The sequence below is a fragment of the Microtus pennsylvanicus genome, chromosome 19, assembly GCF_037038515.1.
Source record: "Microtus pennsylvanicus isolate mMicPen1 chromosome 19, mMicPen1.hap1, whole genome shotgun sequence".
Taxonomy (NCBI): domain Eukaryota; kingdom Metazoa; phylum Chordata; class Mammalia; order Rodentia; family Cricetidae; genus Microtus; species Microtus pennsylvanicus.
Genome location: NC_134597.1, coordinates 1,036,896 through 1,056,040, shown reverse-complemented (window position 1 = coordinate 1,056,040; position 19,145 = coordinate 1,036,896). Strand labels below are relative to the sequence as shown.

The 19,145-nt window shown below is 43.4% G+C and overlaps 1 protein-coding gene across 1 annotated transcript in view; it reads left to right on the top strand.

Annotated features, from left to right (window-relative positions):
• Nucleotides 1-19,145, top strand: part of Cdk6 (cyclin dependent kinase 6) — a 188,450-nt gene that overhangs the window by 100,525 nt on the left and 68,780 nt on the right. The window lies entirely within an intron of this gene.

Here is a 19,145-nt window from a genome sequence, read left to right as displayed (position 1 = left end):
TTGTGGGTAACCAAGTACACAAGTGTGCCCTTTACTGTTTCCCTAGCAGTGTGCTGCCTGTAGTAGCAACTCCTCTAGACACAATGAGTGTTTCTGTTGAAAGGGAGCATATTTTATGGTCAGGGGTCTGCATAACATATCTCACTAGTTTTACAGCATCCTGCTGGTTTAGTATTAAGAGGACTATCAAAAAAACAATTTTTGCATTTGCAAACAAAGTCTTAATTTCTTTTTAATTTACTTTGTGTCGGGCCGGGGCTCTCGGAGGTCACAGGACAACTTTCAGAAGAGGGCTTTTTTTTCTTCCACATGTGGATCCTGGAAATCAAACTCAGGTCTTTGGACCTGGCAGCAGGTGCCCTTCCTGCTGAGCCATCTCAGGGAAGAAGGTTCAGTGCCCCCCCCCCCAAAATATCTTCTCTCTGCCGAAGAACTTAAATAACTGTTTCTTTTCACTTATTGGGCCTAAAGTAACATGATTGTGTTTTGTTTAATTAGACACCTGTTTCTCTTTTTTAATCCCCACAATCCAGTTTTTGCTAAAATTGACAAATTACATACCTTACGTGTGGTCGTTATATGACTAACCCCTAATGAGGGAGTATAACCTAAACAGCCACAAAACATCATAACTGACTCTTCATCCGACAGCACGCTCCTTGAGGGAAGGGCTGGGACATGGCATGTTTCATGCACACCGAATAGCCATTGGTAGTGAGGATTTAGTTTTCAGACGTTTGGAGCCATTATAAACATTACCTGTATTGTCATCATGTTTGTGTGGTCTTGGTTTACCACTGTTCTTCTTTCTTGGTTTAGCTCATCTATTCAATTATTTTATAATGACATAATGTTCAAAATCTGAAAATTGAAAGATTGACAAGACAGGGAAAAATACTTTTTTTTTTCAGCCCCTTGTAAGAGTTATCTTTGCCTGAATCTAGTTGTCTTTTTTTTTTTCTTTTTTCCGTACGTCCTTCACTGCTCCTTAAGGTACAGGTTTAAAAATCCCCGTCAGAGTTTGGAAATGTGGCTCGGGGGCAGAGTGCTTATCCAGCATACACAAATCTCTGAGTCGTGTTGTGGCCTGAGGCAGGGAAATGGGCTCCGTGTACATGATGCAGAAAAGCATGGCTAGTTTCACAACTTGGAAAAATTGGACTCTGTTTGTACCCCACCTCCTGTATGTTTAGTGAAGGTGTTTGTACCCCACCTCCTGTATGTTTAGCGACTGCCACCTTCTTAGAAGACATCTAGATTTGAAATGCTATGTACTTGATAATCTTCATAATGCACTGTAGGAAAAATACATGTGTTCTCTGTCTCATCAGGTATTTGTGAATAAATAGTTCACACTCTCCCAAGTGAATGCGTCTTTTCTTTTCTTTACACAGTGGCTATTGATCCTGTTTGAGAATTTCTTCCCGTTTCCCTCTTCCTTCTTGGCAACACTGTTTTGGAAGTCTTTTGGAATATATTATATTCCACTTTTGGAAGTGTTCCCGGGATATATTATATTCTCTTTTCTCTCCTACTGGTTTTGGCTATAGACATAGAGGTCATTTCTGGGAAACCTGATTTCGTTACTGAGAAGTACAGGATAGTGCAGTCAGGAACCACCTATTATGTGAAGCTTCTTGGGATGCAACCACCTTAAGTGAGCTCTTCAGCCTCTCTGAGCCCTAGATTTATCTTCTGTTAAGGTGGAGAGAACACCAGTTTGCACCTTACAGGGGTGTTTTGAGAACAGGTTCACACGTGAGTATAGATATCTTCGGTCCGGCACTGTGACTGAACATTGTGGTGATGATACGCACCCCCATCCCCTCACCTATTCCCAAACCCCGTACCTGCACATGAAGACATGGAAAGAAATGTGCACAGCCAGCCAGCCTCTTTTCTTACTAGCATCCTGGTACTTAGGCAACCATGCATACTAGCGTTAGGGTATTGATATCTTAAAGAGACTTTATTTCTTAATTAAATTATACTAAATTCTTAATTCGCCAAGCAAGAAGGCTCTAGTATTCCTAAATTGTGTGTGTGTGTGTGTGTGTGTGTGTGTGAGTGTGAGTGAGAGAGAGAGAGAGAGAGAGAGAGAGAGAGAGAGAGAGAGAGGGAGAGAGAGAGAAAAAGATTAAAGTCTAGGCAGAAATTAGAATGGATTCTATATACCTTTTCTCTTAATATAGGAAGCTGAATATTCAGGTCCAGACAGTTGCAGAATTATTTTTTTTATTAAAAATTTTCACCTCCTCCCTCTCCAGTCCAAAGAGCAGTCCAGGTTCTCTGCCCTGTGGAAAGTTCAAGATCCTCACCCCTCCATCCAAGTCTAGGAAGGTGTACATTCAAACAGACTAGGCTCCCACAAAGCCAGTACATTCTGTAGAATCAAAACCCAGTGCCATTGTCCTTGGCTTCTCAGTCAGCCCTCCTTGTCAGCCACGTTCAGAGAGTCCAGTTTGATCATATGCTCCATCAGACCCAGTCCAACTGGCCTTGGTGAGCTCCAATTAGATCAGTCCCACCGTCTCAGTGGGTGGGCACACCCCTCGCGGTCCTGACTTCCTTGCTCATGTTCTCCCTCTTTCTGCTCCTCATTTGTACCTTGGGAGCTCAGTCCAGTGCTCAAATGTGGGTCTCTGTCTCTATCTCCACTGAACAAAAATTCTATGGTGATATTCGAGATAATCATCAGTGTGATAGCGGGGCAAGGCTAGTTCAGGCACCTTCTCCTCTGCTGCCCAAGGAACAAGCTGGGAACATCTCCTTTGGACACCTGGGAACCCCTCTAGAGTCAAAGCTCTTGCCAACCCTAAAATGGCTCCCTTAATTAAGATAGCTACTTCCCTGCTCCCATATCCACCCTTGCTCCATCCCAACCATCCCATTCCCCCAAGCTCTCCCCATCCTCCCCTTCTCCCTTCTCTCCCCAATTCCTCTTACCTTCACCCCCACCCTCGCGCTCCCAACTTTTGCCTGGCAATCTTGTCTACTTCCAATATCCAGGAGGATAACTATATGTTTTTCTTTGGGTCACCTTCTTATTTAGCTTCTCTAGATTCACGAATTATAGGCTCAATGTCCTTTATTTATGGCTAGAATCCACTTATGAGTGAGTACATACCATATTCATCCTTTTGGGTCTGGGTTACCTCACTCAGGATAGTGTTTTCTATTTCCATCCATTTGCATGCAAAATTCAAGATGTCATTCTTTTTTACCGCTGAGTAGTATTCTAATGCATATATGTTCCACACTTTCTTTATCCATTCTTCTATTGAGCGGCATCTAGGTTGTTTCCAGGTTCTGGCTATTACAAATAATGCTGCTATGAACATAGTTGAACCAATGCCTTTGTAGTATGATTGGGAATCTCTTGGATATATTGCTGGATCCTGGAGTAGGTTGATCCCGAATTTCTTGAGAAACTGACACACTGATTTCTAAAGTGGTTGCACAAGTTTGCATTCCCACCAGCAATGGATGAGTGTTCCCCTTACTCCACATCCTCTCCAGCAAAGGCTATCATTGGTGTTTTTGATTTTAGCCATTCTGACAGGTGTAAGATGATATCTCAAAGTTGTTTTGATTTGCATTTCCCTGATCGCTAAGGAGGTTGAACATGACCTTAAGTGTCTTTTGGCCATTTGAACTACTTATGTTAAGAATTCTCTGTTCAGTTCAGTGCCCCATTTTTTAATTGGGTTAATTAGAATTTTAAAGTCTAATTTCTTGAGTTCTTTATATATTTTGGAAATCAGACCTTTGTCTGATGCGGGGGTGGTGAAGACCTTCTCCCAGTCAGTGGGTTGCCTTTTTGTCTTAATGACACTGTCCTTTGCTTTACAGAAGCTTCTCAGTTTCAGGAGGTCCCATTTATTCAATGTTGCCCTTATTGTCTGTGGTACTGGGGTTACACATAGGAAGTGGTCTCCTGTGCCCATGTGTTGTAGACGACTTCCCACTTTCTCTTCTATCAGGTTCAGTGTGTTCAGATTGGTATTGAGGTCTTTAATCCATTTGGACTTGAGTTTTGTGCATGGTGATAGATATGGATCTATTTTCATTCTTCTACAGGTTGACATCCAGTTATGCCAGCACCATTTGTTGAAGATACTTTCTTTCTTCCATTGTATACTTTTAGCTCCTTTGTCGAAAATCGGGCGTTCATAGGTTTGTGGGTTAATATTCAGGTCTTCTATTCAATTCCATTGGTCGACTTCTCTGTTTTTATGCCAATACCAAGCTGTTTTCATTACTGTAGCTCTGTAATAGAGTTTGAAGTCAGGGATGGTAATGCCTCTAGAAGTTTCTTTATTTATAAGATTGTTTTGGCTATCCTGGGTTTTTTGTTTTTCCATATAAAGTTGATTATTGTTCTTCCAGGTCTGTGAAGAATTTTGTTGGGATTTTAATGAGGATTGCATTGAATTTATAATTTGCCTTTGGTAGAATTGCCATTTTTACTATGTTGATCCTACCCATCCAAGAGCATGGGAGATCCTTCCATTTTCTGGTGTCCTCTTCAATTTCTTTCTTCAATGCCTTAAAGTTCTTGTCAAATAGATCTTTCATTTCCTTGGTTAGAGTTACCCCAAGTTACTTTATGCTATTTGTGGCTATCGTAAAAAGTGAAGGTTCTCTGATTTCCCTCTCTGCTTCTCTATCCTTTATGTATAGGAGGGCTACTGATTTTTTTGAGTTGATCTTGTAACCTGCCACATCACTGAAGGTATTTATCAGGTGTCGGAGTTCTTTGGTAGAGTTTTTGGGGTCACTAATGTACACTATCATATCATCTGCAAATAACGAAAGTTTGACTTCTTCCTTTCCCATTCGAATCCCCTTGATCTCCTTATGTTGTCTTATTGCTAGAACTACAAGAACTGTGTTGAAGAGATATGGTGAGAGTGGACAGGCTTGTCTTGTTCCTGATTTTAGTGGGATGGCTTTGGGTTTCTCTCCACTTAATTTGATATTAACTGTTGGCTTGCTATATATTACTTTTATTATATTTAGATATGATCTTGTATCCCTAACCGCTCCAAAACCTTTATCATAAAGGGGTGTTGAATTTCATCAAATGCTTTTTTTTGCATCTAATGAAATGATCATACGTTTTTTTTTCTTTCAGTTTATTTATATGATGGATTACATTGATAGATTTTCGTATGTTGAACCAGCCATCTCTGGGCTGAAGCCTACTTGATCATAATGGATAATTTTTCTAATGTGTTCTTGGATTCGGTTTGCCAGTATTTTGTTGTGGATTTTTGCGTCGATGTTCATGAGTGACATTGGCCTGTGATTCTCTTTCCTGGTTGAGTCTTTGTGTGGTTTTGGTATCAGAGTAACTGTAGCTTCATAAAAGGAATTTGGCAATGACTCTTCTGTTTCTATATTGTGAAATACATTAAGGAGTGTAGGTATTAGGTCTTCTTGGAAGTTCTGGGTGAATTCTGCATTGAAACCATCTGGTCCTGGGCTTTTTTTGGTAGGGAGGTTTTTGATAACAGCTTCTAATTCTTCGCGAGTAACAGGTCTATTTAGATTGTTCACCTGGTCCTGGTTTAGCTTTGGTATATGGTATTTATCTAAAAAAGTGTCCATTTCTTTTACATTTTCCAACTTTGTGGCATATAGGGCTTCATAGTAAGACCTAACGATTCTCTGAATTTCTTCAGTGTCTGTTTTTATGTCACCCTTTTCATTTCTGATCTTGTTAAATTGCGTGTTCTCTCTCTGCCTTTTGATTAGTTTGGATAAAGGTTTGTCAGTCTTGTTGATTTTCTCAAAGAACCAGCTCTTTGTTTCGTTGATTCTTTGGATTGTTTTCTGTGTTTCTGTTTTGTTGATTTCAGTTTCAGCTCTCAGTTTGATTATTCCCAATCTACTCCTCCTGGGTGAGTCTGTTTTTTTTTTTTTTCCTAAAGCTTTTACCTGTGCTGTTAAGTCTCCAATGTGAGCTTTCTCTGTTTTTTTCATGTGGGCACTTAGAGCTGTGAACTTCCCTCTTAGCCCTGCTTTCATAGTGTCCCATAGGTTTGGATATGTTGTGTCTTTATTTTCATTGAATTCAAGGAAGACTTTAATTTCTTTGTTTCTTCCCCGACCCAGGGATGGTTCAGTAGTTGACTGTTCAGTTTCCATGAGTTTGTAGGCTTTCTGGGGGTGGAATTATTGTTAAATGCTAACTTTATTCCATGGTGATCTGATAAGACACAAGTAGTTACTAATTTTTTTTTTGTATCTGTGAAAGTTTGCTTTGTTACCGAGTATGTGGTCAATTTTCGAGAAGGTTCCATGAGATGCTGAGAAGAAGGTATATTCTTTCCTATTTGGGTGGAATGTTCTATAGATGTCTGTTAAGTCCATTTCATTCATTATCTCCATTAATTCTCTTATTTCTGTGTTAGGTTTCTGTCTGGTTGACCTGTCCATTGATGAGAGAGGAGTGTTAAAATCTCCTACTATTAGTGTGTGGGATTTGATGTCTGCCTTCAGTTCTAGTAATGTTTCTTTTACATAAGTGGGTGCTTTTATTTATTTATTTTTTTGGTGCTTTTATATTAAGGGCATAGATATTCAGGATTGAGACTTCATCCTGATGAATTGTTAGTGTTATGAGTATAAAGTGTCCACCTCCATCTCTTCTGATTGATTTTAGTTTGAAATCAATTTTCTTAGATATTAATATAGCCACACCTGCTTGTTTTTTAGGTCCAGTTGATTGAAAAACCTTTTCCCCAACCCTTTACTCTGAGTAGATGTCTGTATTTGTGGTTGAGGTGTGTTTCTTGTAAACAGCAGAATGTTGGATCCTGTATTTGCATCCTATCTCTTAGCCTGTGCCTTTTTATAGGTGAATTGAGTCCATTGATATTAAGTGATATTAATGACCAGTGGTTGTTAACACCGGTTTGTTTGGTTTTTTTTGTTTGTTTGTTTTTTGTGGTGGTAGAGTTTGTATGTTTCCCTTCTTTGAGTTGTGTGATGAAGGGTTGCTAGATGTCTGAGTTATTGTGGGCATTGTTGGATCCCTTAGGTTGTGATTTTCCTTCTATTACTTTCTGTAATGCTGGACTTGTGGCTACGTATTGTTTAAATATCTTTTTAGCCTGGACTAAAAATTAGTTTTTAAATTCATTTTTAGCCTGGACTAGCTTGCTGCGTGCAGGCTCAGTGAGACAGAGGAACTCCTGCCCGATTGCACTCACCACCCCGTCCCAGAGCCTCAGCCCCAAAACAGGCTGAGTTGAGGGATCTTATGACCCCCACAGAAGGGAAGGGGTGCCTGGGAGCAAGCTGGGATGGGATAGGAAGAGAGAGGCAGTAGCCAGGGAGAGAAGCCCCTGCAGAATGAGGAGTGTCTGTGCTCCCTTTCCGGGGCTTCTGCCGGCTGGTCAGGAACAACTCACCTCTCTGATGGATTTTCTGGTACAGGATCAGGGCTACTTGCTGGCCAGGGACCTCGCAGACAAAAAGCCCGTTGCAGAATTTTTGAGAAGAGAGTAAGCATAGAGGGACATGTTATGAAGACACCGTCGGGCAGTCCTCGGTGCGGAGTGTCTGACTCTCAGACCTTCAGTCCTCTTCCTGTCACCTGTTAGGCAGTGGTAGGGGAACTGAGTTTGGGCTCCAGCACAGCAGTGTTTGACCACCTATAGGGTAAGCCCTAGGAAGTAAGAGCAAGTTCCTTCAAGACTGTCCTTTCCAAACGAAGCAGGAGCCGGGGAGAGGGCTCAGCGGCTAAAACCCTTGCCTCTAGAGCTTGCGCAGTTTCCAAGTCTCCATCCCCGGTACCAACATAAAACCGCGGAGATCAAGTGTCTGCCTGTAATCCCGCACCTGAGAGGTGTCCTCAGGGCTAGCTGGAGCCAGCATTGTCGGCCACTGGGTTCCATGAGAGACCCTGCCTCAGTAAAATGGAAAGCCATCTAGGAAGACACCCAAAGTCAAAAGCAGGCAAGCCTACGCCCACATACGTGGCCACATACATGAAGACACAAATGTATACAGGCATGCACACTGTACACACACACAGGCAAAAAAAAAAAAGGTTTCTGTAGTCTAAATGAGTACTTCAATCTCCTTGTGTTCTAATTATCGTGTTCTCTTGGGGATAAGTGAAAGTTAATACTCAGAAAGTTTCATTTCCCAAACAGATTACAGTCTTCTCTGAGGAACAGATGACTCACTGTGCCATGGACTGTGGAGTCAATGTCACACATACCACAAAGTCTACTTAAGATATGTCACTCCTCCAGCTACTGGCCTTGCAAATAAGTTAGTTGAAAGAAATTCCTGAGGCTCTCAGCCCAGCCCATACATAACCTGCACTGTCTTGTTTTGTTTTACAAAGTCGCTCAGGAATGCCCCCATCTACAAAGAAGTTGGTACCTAAACTAACAACTCCCTTTTTTGTCTTCTGTTCCAAAACCGTGTGTGTGGCATTTCATGTGATTGCTTATTAATCTCATTCGGTCTTTGATAGCATTCTCTTGGTGTTGCTCTTATCTATCCAGTGTTGGGGCTGTGGACCCCCAGACCCTGAATTTCCTGTTGTTTTTTCCTATGCTTGCAGCTGCTCTGAGCAAAACAACTTGTTTCCCTCTGTTTGCAGGTACTCTGAACAAGAGACCCTCAGGAGCTCCTGATGGCAGGGGAGTGGTTTCTGGTGGGTTTGGCTGGGGCAATCAGTTAAGCATTCCTAAATAAGCTGCCTTGGAATACAATAAAGGGTCTCTCTCTCTCTCTCTCTCTCTCTCTCTCTCTCTCTCTCTCTCTCTCTCTCTCTCTCTCTCTCTGTCTTTGGAGCCTGGCACTGCTTATTCCCCTCTGCCTGCCAGCCCCTCCTTTCCCTCTGCTACCTAGGTATTGGCCATTCAGCTTTTTACTAGACCAGTCAGGTGCCTTAGGCCGGCAAGGTGAAGCAAATGTATTCCACAATGGCTCTCTTAAATATTTCCCAGAGTATTTGAGATTGGGAGTGCTGACTTGTGTTTGCTAAGCATGTCTGTGTGAAGTGAAAACCTGTCAGAGAGTTGATTACTTGCTAGTGATAAAGGGTATTGCAAAAGAAATGCCACTGCTGGTCAGGAGGGCTGATAACTGCTTTTTATATGTGCGGCTCTTAAGTACAGAATATACTTGTGAAATAATAAAGTTCTCGTATAACGTATAAAGAAAAACCAAGGGAATTTACAGTCAAGACTTTTTACTAATGGGGGGGGGGGTGGAGAGAGAGAGAGAGAGAGAGAGAGAGAGAGAGAGAGAGAGAGAGAACATAATTCCAAAAGGAGTACCTAGGATACAAGGAAGAGTAATAGGTATACAATTGGAAATATGTCTAAATAAATTAGTTACTAATCACAGTAAATGTAAACGGACAAAGTCACCTTTTAAAAATCAGAGAGTATGGCCAAGTGGTGGTGGTGCACGCCTTTAATCCCAACGCTTGGGAGGCAGGGGCAGGCAGATCTCTGTGAGTTCAAGGCCAGCCTGGTCTACAATAACTAGTTCCAGGATAGGTTCCAAGGCTGCAGAGAAACCCTGTCTCAAAAGAACAAAAAAAAAGTAGAGAATGTGAGATTAGATTTAAAAAATATATATTGAAAGCCAGCTCTGTACGTTTTCTTAAAACTGATTCTCTGCTAATGGGGAATATAAAATTGTTCTGTCTTTGGCGTTAACCATGCAATTTAACATATATGTATCATGAAAATCCTTGTCGTTTCATGTCTGGTTACATGCTTTAGAAACATTACTGCCGGTGTGTACTACCGTTCGTATTAGAAAAAGTAACAGCGGCATTGTTTGCAACATCAGGAGACACAAACAACCCAAAGGCTCACCTATCAGATGACAAATTCGCCTTGGTTAAAAATCACACAGATTTAAACAGAAGTGGGAATCATGGTGAGTCAGCTCCAATAATATGAACAGGTCTTAGAAGCAATACTTAGTGACGAAATAGTTATACGTCATACGAAATACTTACGAAATGATATATTGTTTATATTTCTATGACAAATCTAATGTTATTAAATCAATTAAGTGAAACCATATTGAGAATAGTGGTTGCCTGTGAAGGCAAAGGAGCAAAGAGATGGGGGAGTCAAAGGGATAAACAGAAGTAAACGGCCTGTTTGTGTGTGCTTAGCTGTAGCATCAACAAGTTCTTACACTTATCTCTAGGTTCTTCTTCGCGGTACTCATTTCCCAGAGGTTGTGAAATTTTTCTCTATGGTCTTTGCTACTGAGACACTAAGCTGAGAGCCAAGTTGTAACATCTCTCCTCATTCCTGTGGGGAAAATAGATGATCAATTAGTAATCGGGTACAGCAGTGTTGTACTGATAAGCCCTGTGGCAGTTAACGAGAGAGTCTGCTTTTTAGCCTAGGAACACAATTTAGGGAGGGAAAGTCTCATCAGAAAGACAAGGTTCAGGTAAGCGTAGCGTGGCAGAAGGAATGGAATTTGGAAGACTTCAAGGCAAGGGCGAGTTTGGCAGTCAGAACAAAGGAGGAAACTCGGACTGTGGCTGGGGTAGGAGATGGTAAGGGCCGAGAGCAGAAGTGGACACCATGCCCAGTCAGCCACGGGAGGCGTGGTAAGCATTCACTTGTAAGCATGAAAGAAACCCTTCCTTCATAGGGTTTTGACCTGAGGTTGTGGCCCATAATAGAAGCAGAAACTAGGGGAAAAACCGAAAGACACTGGTAGCAGTTAGCAGAGAAAAGCAGAACCAGCAATGGGGTGCAGCCAAGAAACACCAGGTAGTCAGATTAGAGGAGCTCACGGAATGTAGGAAATTGAGTTATGCCCACATCTTTGTCTTATCGAGGGTCCCCTCCCTCTCTTGGTGTACACATACTTTTAATTGACCTATTTCTCGCTGCCAGGTGTGACATTGCCCTTTTTTTAATCCATAGGACTGAGAGGATTGGCTCTGTGCTTTCGTTACTTAATTTTAGACAACGCGATGGTTGGTGTTGTTGGACACGTCTTTTCGCCCATTCTCAGATTTGCAGTGTGGGGGGAATGGGTTGTTAATTAATTACTGTGTAGAAGACAGAGTATCTTTTCAGTTTTTCCCATGCTTATGACTAAATGAAGCTGGGATTATCATGCTCAGAGTGACGACAAACTTTTCAGCCCCTTGCTCATAGCACCCGTCACACACCACATCTGTGGAAGAGGCCTTAGCACCAGGCTCACTGACTCTAAATTGTTAGGAGGAAGCTGTTGCAGGTACAGCTGACGCAGATGAAACCCCTAGACCACCGCATCACGTTTCTTCCTTTGGGTGGCCAAAGAGGCTGCCTGGGGGAACATTGACTGGGGTTTATAACCCTGGGAAGGGAGTCACATTTATTCATGGTTTCATACATAGGACTGGTTCCAGGGAAAGGGTGTGTTCCTCCAGGGGACATTTGTCAATGTCTGGAATCATTTCTGGTTGTCACAGTAATGGGGGCGAATTGGTATCTAGTGGATGGCAGAGCACCACAGTACACAGAATCCACCTTAGATACGCACCTGTCTAGCTGTAAATATCCAATGTGCATGCACTGAGAAAATCCTTAAAACAAGTATGACTGGTCCCTGACCCCTTCATAGGAACGGCTTCCAGAAACTTCCTCCCACTACCCTGTACTGACTCACCTGGGGCTCAGAGATCATCTCACTGTGAGTGTGGCCCATGGTGTTTGGCACCAGAGGTCTGTGGGTGGTAGAGCAGAAAAAGGGTTTGAAACATACGGGGCCACCAGCCAGTCCAAGGGAGCTTCGCGCGCGCGCGCGCGCGCGCGTGTGTGTGTGTGTGTGTGTGTGTGTGTGAGAGAGAGAGAGAGAGAGAGAGAGAGAGAGAGAGAGAGAGAGAGAGAGAGAGAATTACAGGCAAAGGATTCTCACCCTACCTAGTCAGGATGATATACTAGATCATATAATACTTCTTTACTTTAAGGTCCTTCTTTTCTATTTATGAGATCCATCCTCGTGAAGTAATGCAAGAAAGGCAGTGCAACGGTCCAGCAGGAAAAGTGCTTGCTGCATGTGCCTGACTGCCTGAGTTTGAGCCCAGGGTCCTCGAGAGAGAGAAACAACTCCCAAACGTTGTCCTCTGACCTCCACATGCATGCAGTAGTACCCACACGAGCATGCACATGTAAAGTTGTTTAAAAGGTCCTTCAAGAACTGGAGCGTCTCTCAATAATGTATGATGTGCACCAGCATGTTTAATCAATCTTCAAGGATTGCGCGTGCGCGTGCACGCGCGCGCGCGCGCGCACACACACACACACACACACACACACACACACACACACACGCACACACCAAACCTGCAGCACAAATACAAACACACATGTGAAGTGGCATGTTTCCGTATCACACTTACAGGTGCTGTCTTCCTATAAAAATACTTCAAAACTTCTTAGATAGATGGTGGTAAGTAGGATATCAACTTCAAAAGGCGACACGGGATTTCCTAAGCCGGTGCCAGCTGATTTTAAAGTTTGTCTGCTTCACGCTTCACAAATGGAGTGAGTTATCTGTGACATTCATGCTACCAGCTCATATTTATACCAACGCCATAAGCCTTTGTGTGGAACGCCTTCCATTTCTACCCATGTGCTTACAAATTGATCCGCGTTTCTAGGCACTCATGCTCACGTGCCTGTCTGCGTGGGGATTCTCTAACTCACTGCCTAGGTGCCTGCTCTGAGTCCCTCTAAATCTTACTGTTCCGTGTCGTTGCCGCATCCCATATCTTCCAGGTATGCCTGTAGAACATCCCAAGTTTGGGCAGCGGAGGGCAGGTGGGAAAGACGTGGTATTACTCCAGGAGAAGCATGTTTCATCCAGAATGCCGTTAGCCCCGAGATCCCATGCTTGCAGCCTTCACCTTGTGCGGCATGTTCTGGTGTCTGCCTGTTCTTTTACATTCTGATGAACAGCCAGCGCGGTTCCTGTGGCGTCGCGCTGCCTGCTTTTCCTCCCCACTGCCTGTTCACTCTGGTTTCCTGAATGCTCTTCTCTGGCTGGCGTAGCTTCTCTCTTGTGCTCTCGGGACTAGCAGCCTCCTGCAGGAGGATGATGCCCAGCCTCCCTTCATCGTAAGCTGCAGGCCTGCCTGACATTCCCAGTTACCGTCTCTCTGCCCAGACAGAAGCACGGGGTGCATCCGGGGTACTTACCCCCTCTACTCACCACCCCACAGTTTCCTTAGGTCTTCTCAGCTTTTCTGGGTCAGTCTAGCCTTTTGGTTGAGCTCCCTGCCTCTAGGACTATCTTCAGTTCTATTCTCTGTATTTACTGGAATAAAAACGCAGACCATATAAATTAAGCGTGTGTTCCCTGCATAAAAGCCTCGGTATCTCTGATCCAGACAAACTCCAGCTACATCACCTTGTCCCCGGGGACCTTTGTGGCCTGGGGCATTCAATATCACGATTTTCACGTTTCTCTTCTAACTGCTGCCTTTGACAGTCACAGCTTGCAGTGCTCCTCTGCAGCCGTGGCCCCAAGCAGTATAGCCCGTTTTACATCCTGTACACGTTGGGAAGACTGTTGTGTAATATTTCTAGTAGCAGAAATATAAAGGACCAGATGTCTGCCAACAGCTTATGTTGCTTACAACAAATCATCTGACTTATTCTGTAAGAGAATTTTAATGGCTTTTCACTTTTCAGATCAGAAAGCAAAGTCATAGAGAAGTTAATTTGTTACGTCCCATTACAAAAAGGAGCCAGGATTTGAATGCAGGCTACTGAACGGTAAACCTCTCCGTGGTATCGAGAATGTTCAGGTAGTAGTTATGTGTCTGCCTCCAGTGCTAACTGCACTTTTGGGAGCAGATATGATATCCATCAACCTCACAACTGGGATCCAATACGTGTCTTATATAGACAAACCCCATTATATAAATGAATGGTTGAAGTTGCCATTGTAGATATTTCAACTACCTGAGCAGCGATTTTTGAGAATATTGTACAGGTGTGTCTGTGAGGACACGGAGCATCTATAAACGTCCTTGCCACCTTTGCAGAGAACCACTGAGCTGATTGAGAATCACATCTGTTTGAAAGAACTAGGGCTGAGTTCTGAATGGCGCTCTTATTCCTGATCTGAATGACCAGTACTAATTTTTACAAAAATCAATTTATCTTTTTTAATTAGCATGCCTTTTAATTGTATGCTCTAAGAACTAATGGCATTAGTTGTTTAATCCAGGTCTGGGGCAGACGGACTTCCTCGAACTCTGAGAACTGTTTTGCTGCCGTGGGCCTCTGACTGCACCAGTTCAGATGGAGCGAGTTTCCCAGCCATGTTGAAGCTGGCAAGAAAATAATTCATCTCACATATGTATACCCCCCCCCAAAAAAATTTCAGTTGCTATTTAAATGCAAACTAGAATGCTTCAAAAATAGGTGTAGGTACCCTGTGATTTCTGGAATTGTCCTTGTGAAGGATCGCTGAGGCATAGTCTCTTGCGTTCTTTAAAATATGTATTTCATAAACCATAACCCATGTAGGATAAAAACATTTTCTCCCACCCTATGCAAATGCTTACAGCTGAATAAGAAAAAAATTAATTGATGACATGAATATTAAGAGGTTACTTATCTATTATAACACTGGGCCACAAGTTGACTAATTAAAAGAAATGCAGGCTGGAAAGCTGCCACAAATCTGCTCCTTTCACTTCGAGCGCCACAGGTTGAAGCCAGGGATTGTGTGCCACAGACTCCACGAACAATGGCCGCTCGTAGACCATCAGATGGAGTATGCGCGTCTGAATTACACCAACGACGGGGTGGCCTACACGCAAACAAAATGGTCAAACAATACATAATCAAGTTTTTATTTGGTATTTCCTGCAAGGCTATACCAGTTGCCAGGGAGCATACTGTATTTTTTTTTCTTTGACTGTATTAATTGTTGACCGTGGCTGGCAGAGCCCCAAACAGGGACAGATAAGGGGGAAAATGGCATCTGGACATTAAAGCCCCCAGTGTACTAAGGTGGGGGGGGGCACAGAAATTACAGCATATATCAGGAATTTTCCAGCTAACGATGTGCGGATGTGGCAGTGAAGGGGAAGCACCAGACTGAGCTGGCTTTGTTCGCCGAGGCGGCCCCTGTAACATTCTTTTTCACTGTGCATATTTGTCTTCGTTTGTACAGTTCTAACTTTTACTATGTGGCGAAACTCAGTTCCAGCTGGGTTTATTATTCTAATTATTCTATAGTCTGTTATCCTAATCATTTATTCTATGGCAATAATTAAAGTTCACGGACAACTGCTGTTATCTAGATGGAAGTGGCTTCACGCACTGTAAACTGGGGAGCAGTTTAAAAGAGTGGAGATGTTTATCTTCTTTGGTTTCACAACAGTTTTTAAGGCAGAATTCACTTATGGGGACAAATAAGAAACAGTGTCTTAAGAGCTCCAGGTGGAGGTGAGGGGGACGGTCTGAGATCGACTGTAATGTGCTTTCTTGGCCTGTACATACCAACATTTCCCTAACTAGCGTGCGCCGTGGGCACCCGCGATAGAGAAAACAAGATCTCCCTTGTGCAGGCCAGGCTGGCCGCCAGCTGGTGTCAAGCCTCGTGCCGCAGCCTCCCAGGTGCCGGGATTGCGAGCACCGGCTTTGTGATGATTGTTTTGATTTAGGAACATGGGGCAGAGTCCCACGAGAACCACAGATCTTTCTTTAAAGGTTGGTGGGCCTGGCACCTTCCCTGCAACAGGAGTGACTGTCATATTTGTCAAAAGTGAGAGAAATGGCAGAGGTTTCCCAGGAGCTCCAGGGGGCGGTGGTAGAGGTCGTTTGGGTGCTCGGTGACCAGTGGCTGTGACGTGAGCTTGAGTTCTGCCTCCGGTGCGTAGCTTGGACTTTGTTGTCGTTAATCGTGTGCTCTGAACGTGGGAGAATACGGGCAGAGCATTCAAACCCTGTCTCATAACGGCCTGTTCTTTAAGTTGCATGAAACATGTCCAGTTCTTCCTGAGATAACAGGCAAGCCACGGCAAACTTTGGCTATAGTACATTGTCTTCTCTCCTGTGAAGCTTGGGGTGTCTTTTTGGGCTTCTCAGCACATTCTAGTCCGTCTGCATTAGCACTGGATGTGTTTAGTTAATCATCATTGAAATTCTACTGCAGAGAGCAAGAAAAGGTTAAATGGTCTGTAATGATAGCTGGAGACCTGGTTCTTATTCTTAGTACTGTTAAACATCCCTTGGGAAACTGCAGTTTTAATATTCATCTTGTTAATTTGTTTATCGGGAGGACATTGCATGATGAGCACATGATCAGAGAACAACCTTCGGGACTCCGTCCTCCCCTTCTACCTTGTGCATCCCGTGGCTCAAATTTAGGTCATCGGGCTTAGTGTCTAGCGCCTTTAGATGCCTAGAGCCACCCTTCCAGCCCTAGTCACTCCTCAGAAGCACTTACGACCCAGGAAATCTGCAGAACAGTACCTCTCAAATATTGAGGAAGCTGGAGCCAGCTATAGGATACAGGTGGTTTATGATGGGACAAGTGCTGGTCAGGGAAGAGAAAAACTCTCCCTTTCTCCCTCTCCCCCTTCCCCCCTCTCCTCCTCTCCTCTTCTCCTCTCCCCTTCTCCCTTTCTCTCCCTCTCTCCCTCTCCCACTCTCCCCCTCCCTCTTTTTCCCTCTCCCCCTCCTCCTCCCTCTCTTTCCCTCCCTCCGTCCCTCTTCCTCTCTCCCTCCATCCCTCCCTCTCCTTCCTTTTCCTGGGGTTTGGACAGTTCCCACAGGGTTCTGTTGACGACTTGTACATGCCAGCTACGTTTTCTACTGAGTTTTCCTTTTTGTTCCTCACTAAAGGTGTTGTTGATGAATGTGTAGGTTTCAAACTTATTTGAATTCACAGAACTCCTCAGCTCAGCCAAAACAAAGTCTGTGTTTTAATAGGAATGAGTCCCTGACGTCAGATCAGCCTTTTTCCCCCAAAGTAAATCTTACACCCAGAAAACATTTTGAGGCCTGAAATATTATCCCTGTTATCTTGTCTTCATATTATTTTCATTAAGCTTCTTTTGAATAATGTATTTGAGACTAAGAAAACGTATATGTGTGTTGTTCTCATGGGATCTTTGCTTCTTAGCATTAGGAATAAAAGTTCACGCCACTGAAATAGCAACAGCAGTAAGCAGGTGTGTTCAGCTTTGCTTTACTGGAAAACTTCTCTGTGGCTGGCATTCTCTCTCCGTTCCTTTCTAAGTTAATAGTTCATCCCGTCTCTAACTCTGAGTTAACAGTTCATCCCGTCTCTAACTCTGAGTTAACAACAGTTCATCCTGTCTCTAACTCTGAGTTAACAGTTCATCCCGTCTCTAACTCTGAGTTAACAGTTCATCCCATCTCTAACTCTGAGTTAACAGGTCATCCCGTCTCTAACTCTGAGTTAACAGTTCATCTTGTCTCTAACTCTAAGTTAACAGTTCATCCCGTCTCTAACTCTGAGTTAACAACAGTTCATCCCGTCTCTAACTCTGAGTTCAGGTCATCCCGTCTCTAACTCTGAGTTAACAGGTCATCCCGTCTCTAACTCTGAGTTAACAGGCAGCCCGTCTCTAACTCTGAGTTAACAGGTCAGCCCGTCTCTAACTCTGAGTTAACAACAGTTCAGCCCGTCTCTAACTCTGAGTTAACAGTTCATCCCGTCTCTAACTCTGAGTTAACAGTTCATCCCGTCTCTAACTCTGAGTTAACAGGTCATCCCGTCTCTAACTCTGAGTTAACAACAGTTCATCCCGTCTCTAACTCTGAGTTAACAACAGTTCATCCCTTCTCTAACTCTGAGTTAACAGTTCATCCCGTCTCTAACTCTGAGTTAACAGGTCATCCCGTCTCTAACTCTGAGTTAACAACAGGTCAGCCCGTCTCTAACTCTGAGTTAACAGTTCATCCCGTCTCTATCTCTAAGTTAACAACAGGTCAGCCCGTCTCTAACTCTGAGTTAACAGTTCATCCCGTCTCTAACTCTGAGTTAACAGTTCATCCCGTCTCTTATCTCTGAGTTAACAGTTCATCCCATCTCTAACTCTGAGTTAACAGGTCATCCCGTCTCTAACTCTGAGTTAACAGTTCATCTTGTCTCTAACTCTAAGTTAACAGTTCATCCCGTCTCTAACTCTGAGTTAACAGTTCATCCTGTCTCTAAGTTAACAGTTCATCCCGTCTCTAACTCTGAGTTAACAGGTCATCCCGTCTCTAACTCTGAGTTAACAGGCAGCCCGTCTCTAACTCTGAGTTAACAGTTCATTCCATCTCTAACTCTAAGTTAATAACAGTTCATCCCGTCTCTAACTCTGAGTTAACAACAGTTCATCCCGTCTCTAACTCTGAGTTAACAGGTCAGCCCGTCTCTAACTCTGAGTTAACAGTTCATTCCGTCTCTAAGTTAACAACAGTTCATCCCGTCTCTAACTCTGAGTTAACAACAGTTCATCCCGTCTCTAACTCTGAGTTAACAGGTCAGCCCGTCTCTAACTCTGAGTTAACAGTTCATTCCGTCTCTAACTCTAAGTTAACAACAGTTCATCCCGTCTCTAACTCTGAGTTAACAACAGTTCATCCCGTCTCTAACTCTGAGTTAACAGTTCAGCCCGTCTCTAACTCTGAGTTAACAACAGTTCATCCCGTCTCTAACTCTGAGTTAACAACAGTTCATCCTGTCTCTAACTCTGAGTTAACAGGTCAGCCCATCTCTAACTCTAAGTTAACAGGTCATCCCATCTCTAACTCTGAGTTAACAGTTCAGCCCGTCTCTAACTCTGAGTTAACAGGTCAGCCCGTCTCTAACTCTAAGTGAACAGGTCATCCCGTCTCTAACTCTGAGTTAACAGGTCATCCCGTCTCTAACTCTGAGTTAACAGGTCATCCTGTCTCTAACTCTGAGTTAACAGTTCATCCTGTCTCTAACTCTTAAATTAACAGTTCATCCTGTCTCTAACTCTAAGTTAACAGGTCAGCCCGTCTCTAACTCTGAGTTAACAACAGTTCATCCCGTCTCTAACTCTGAGTTAACAGGTCATCCCGTCTCTAACTCTGAGTTAACAGGTCATCCTGTCTCTGAGTTAGCAGGTCAGCCTGTCTCTA